This window comes from Panicum virgatum, chromosome 8N (assembly GCF_016808335.1).
Source record: "Panicum virgatum strain AP13 chromosome 8N, P.virgatum_v5, whole genome shotgun sequence".
In the NCBI taxonomy this organism is placed as follows: Eukaryota; Viridiplantae; Streptophyta; class Magnoliopsida; order Poales; family Poaceae; genus Panicum; species Panicum virgatum.
Window position 1 is genome coordinate 997,581 of NC_053152.1, and position 4,367 is coordinate 1,001,947.

Here is a 4,367-nt window from a genome sequence, read left to right on the forward strand (position 1 = left end):
ATCTCAGTACGGCGGTTTTCATGTGGATACTGATGAGAAGAAGCAGGATTGCTTCAGAAGGGGACTCAGCACAAAACTTCAGGACAAACTAGCTCTCACCACGTGCAACAACTTTACCGATCTGGTTAATAAAGCTATCACTCAGGAAGATGCCACACTGGCACACAAAGCTGATAAGAAGAGAAAAGCACCTGCTGGATCCTCCAGCAATGCACCCCAGAGGTACAAGCTGGTTCAGACAGGGAATCAGCAGGCTTCAAACCGTCCTCCACAGCAGGGCCGTTGGGTCGCTAGGCCACCCCAGCAACAGCAACCGTGGGTACCTCGTTTCCCGACACAGCAGCAGAGGCCGCTAATGCTACCAGCTCCACGCCCCAACAACTACCCCTGTTACAACTGTGGTAACCTGGGGCACTTTGCACGTGACTGCCGTCTGCCACCTCGGCAGAATATCTACAAGACTCCAGCACTGAGTCAAGGTTCCAGCCAGAAAGATCAGAAAAAGAAGGTTGTACCTGCCAAGACTGGTCGTGTGAACTACACTACTCTGGAGGAAGTTCCGGAGGGCACCCAAGTGATGGCGGGTACGTTCTCCGTTAATCACTGCCCTGTTACTGTGCTATTTGATTCTGGAGCATCTCATAACTTTATCAGTGAAGCATGTGTGACACGACTTCACTTACAAGTAACATGCTTAGAGAGACCATACATTATTCAGACACCTGGCACCCGGTTAAATGCTGGCCAAGTAGTTCGAAATGTTCCCCTTACCTTGGGTGGGAAAAATTTTCCACTCACTCCCATTGTCCTTCCAAGTCAAGGGATAGATATCATACTTGGAATGAATTGGATGAAGAAGCATGGCGTTATCATCAATACCTCTTCTCGTATCCTTCAGTTCAACTCTTCCATGTATGGTTCTATGGAAATTCATCTTTCCCAGCATGCAATTCCAGCCACTGTCATATACCATCTTGAGGGGAAAATCCTAGAGGTAATTCCAGTGGTTTGTGAATACCCCGATGTGTTTCCGGAGGACTTGCCAGGCATGCCTCCCGATCGGGATATTGAGTTTGTCATTGAGTTACAGCCTGGCACAGCGCCCATATCTCGAAGGCCATATAGAATGACTCCCAGTGAGTTAGCTGAATTAAAAATCCAGTTACAAGAGTTGCTGGATAAAGGCTATATCCGACCGAGCACCTCACCTTGGGGTTGTCCGGCTCTGTTCGTGAAGAAGAAAGATCACGGACTGAGGCTATGTGTGGATTATCGACCTCTGAATGCAGTCACCATCAAAAACAAATATCCACTTCCTCGTATCGATATTCTTTTTGATCAACTAGCCGGAGCTAAGGTATTTTCAAAAATAGATCTTCGATCTGGCTATCATCAGATAAAAATCAGACCGGTGGATATACCAAAAACAGCATTTTCTACTCGTTATGGGTTATACGAGTATTTGGTGATGTCCTTTGGATTAACCAATGCTCCAGCGTATTTCATGTACCTCATGAATTCGGTATTCATGCCGGAGTTAGACAAGTTCGTCGTGGTCTTCATTGATGACATCTTGATCTACTCCAAGAATGAGGAAGAACATGCCCAGCATCTTCATATAGTACTTCAGCGTCTGAGAGAGCACCAACTTTATGCCAAATTCAGCAAGTGTGACTTCTGGCTGAAGGAAGTACCATTCCTCGGTCACGTCATAATCTGCTGAGGGCATCTCTGTGGATCCCAGTAAAGTACAGGATGTACTCGATTGGGAAGCTCCCACTTCAGTTCCTGAAATCCGCAGTTTCTTGGGTTTAGCTGGGTATTATCGACGATTTATTCCAGAATTCTCCCGAATTGCGAAGCCGATGACTGAACTTCTGAAAAGGGTGTCAAGTTCTATTGGAGTAATCAATGTGAGGAAGCTTTCCAGAAATTGAAGACACTTCTCACTTCTGCTCCAATCTTGGCCCAACCAGATACTACAAAACCATTCGATGTGTACTGTGATGCCTCAGGCACAGGACTCGGCTGTGTCTTGATGCAGGAGAACCGAGTGATTGCTTATGCTTCTCGATCACTCAAGAGGCATGAAGAAAATTATCCACTCATGATCTTGAATAGCAGCTGTGGTCCATTCACTAAAGATCTGGCGACACTATCTCTTAGGTTCATTGTGCAACATCTATACCGATCACAAGAGTCTCAAATATCTTTTCACTCAAGCTGATTTGAACATGCGTCAAAGAAGATGGCTTGAATTGATTAAAGATTATGAACTCGAAGTGCATTATCATCCTGGCAAGGCGAATGTAGTTGCCGATGCGCTGAGTCGCAAAGCTCACTGTCATTGCATCTCAGCTATACCATTAAGCGAATCTCTTTGCTTTGAAATGGAAAAGCTGAACTTAAGTATTGTACCACATGGCACATTGACTCATCTAGAGTTACTCCTACTCTTCGTGACCTCATCATAGCGGCACAAAGCAAGATAAAGGGGTGAAGGAATTCAGAGAAGACTGTCAGAAGGCGACCCTAAAGTGAATTGCTTCCACCAGGATACTGAGAATGTACTATGGTTCAAGAACCGACTAGTGGTGCCTAAAAATTTTGAGCTTAGAAAACAGATCCTTGATGAAGCCCATACTTCACGACTATCAATTCATCCGGGTAGCAACAAGATGTACCAAGACCTGAAGCAACGATTTTGGTGGACTCGGATGAAAAGGGAAATAGCCAAGTATGTGTCGGAGTGTGATATCTGTCGGAGGGTTAAAGCCAGTCATCTCAGACCAGCTGGGACTCTCCAGCCCTTGAATATTCCAGAATGGAAATGGGAAGATATAAGTATGGATTTCATCGTCGGCTTACCTCGAACTCAAAAGGGTTATGACTCTATATGGGTTGTGGTCGACAGGCTAACCAAATCAGCACATTTTCTTCCAGTCAGTACTCGTTATTCCACAAAAAGATATGCTGAGTTATATGTTGAGCGTATCTTAAGCCTGCATGGTATACCCAAGACTATCATCTCTGATCGTGGTAGCCAATTCACTGCTCGCTTTTGGGAACAATTGCATACTTGCTTAGGAACTCGGGTGATTCGCAGTTCTGCTTACCACCCTCAAACAGATGGCCAAACAGAGAGAATTAATCAGATTCTGGAAGATATGCTTCGTGCATGTGTCTTGACCTATCCACAGAAATGGGATCAATGTTTGCCATTAGCTGAATTTTCTTATAACAATAGTATCAAGAAAGCATCAAAATGGCTCCCTTTGAAGCCTTATAACGGTCGTCGATGCCGTACACCTCTGAATTGGTCTGAAACCGGGGAAAGAACATCTTTGGGCCCGACATGGTTCAAGAGGCAGAAGAACAAGTCCGCCTTATCCAAGCCAACTTAAAGATTGCACAGTCCCGACAGAAGAGCTATGCGGATAAAAGAAGAGATCCACTCATCTTTAAAGTCGGTGACCATGTATATTTAAAAGTATCACCTTGGAAAGGCGTGCAAAGGTTCGGAATAAAAGGAAAGTTAGCTCCCCGCTACATCGGTCCATATCCAATTGTGGAACGATGCGGTCTGTGGCTTATCGGTTGGACCTTCCAGCAAATCTTTCTGCAGTTCATAACATCTTCCATGTATCGCAACTCAGAATGTGCCTTAGAATTCGACTGAAGTGTGGCAAGTGACTCAATTCAATTAGAATCTGATCTCACTTATTCTGAGCATCCTATCAAGATTATTGATCGCAAGGACGAGTTACTCGTCGCACAACCAACCGATTCTTCAAAGTACAATGGAGTAATCACTCCGAAGATGAAGCGACTTGGGAGAAGGAGGAATTTCTGAAATCCAAGTATCCGGAGTTTTTAAACGCTCATCCAGGTAATTCGCCTTCGAACCCTCTCATCTATCTTTATTCCTTCATGCCTGAATCTCGGGACGAGATCTTTTAAGGGGGGAAGGCTGTAACACCCCTGTGTTAATCGTCCTGCTAATCACGATTTATCTCGCTAATCGTGGACTCAAATTCGTCGTTAACGCTAATCGCGTCGCTTAGTAAACATCTAGTTAGCCGTGTTCGATCTCGTTTTTGTCCTTGATCTGAGCTCCAAATCAACTTCCGCCCGAAACGAAAGTTGTAGATCTTTTAATCCTCTACAACTTCTATTTTGGCCAAATTTCATGTTCCCATATGAAAATTTGAGTTTCAACTGGTCAAACGCGAGCTAAAATCATTTAAACGAGTGAACAGTGTCTCCACTGTGCTCGTCACTGTGACGTTCGACGCCACCGGCGACTGTGGCCGGCGGCGAGCTTCCACGCGTCGGCCATCGCGCTGAGCGCCGCTCTTCACCTCGCG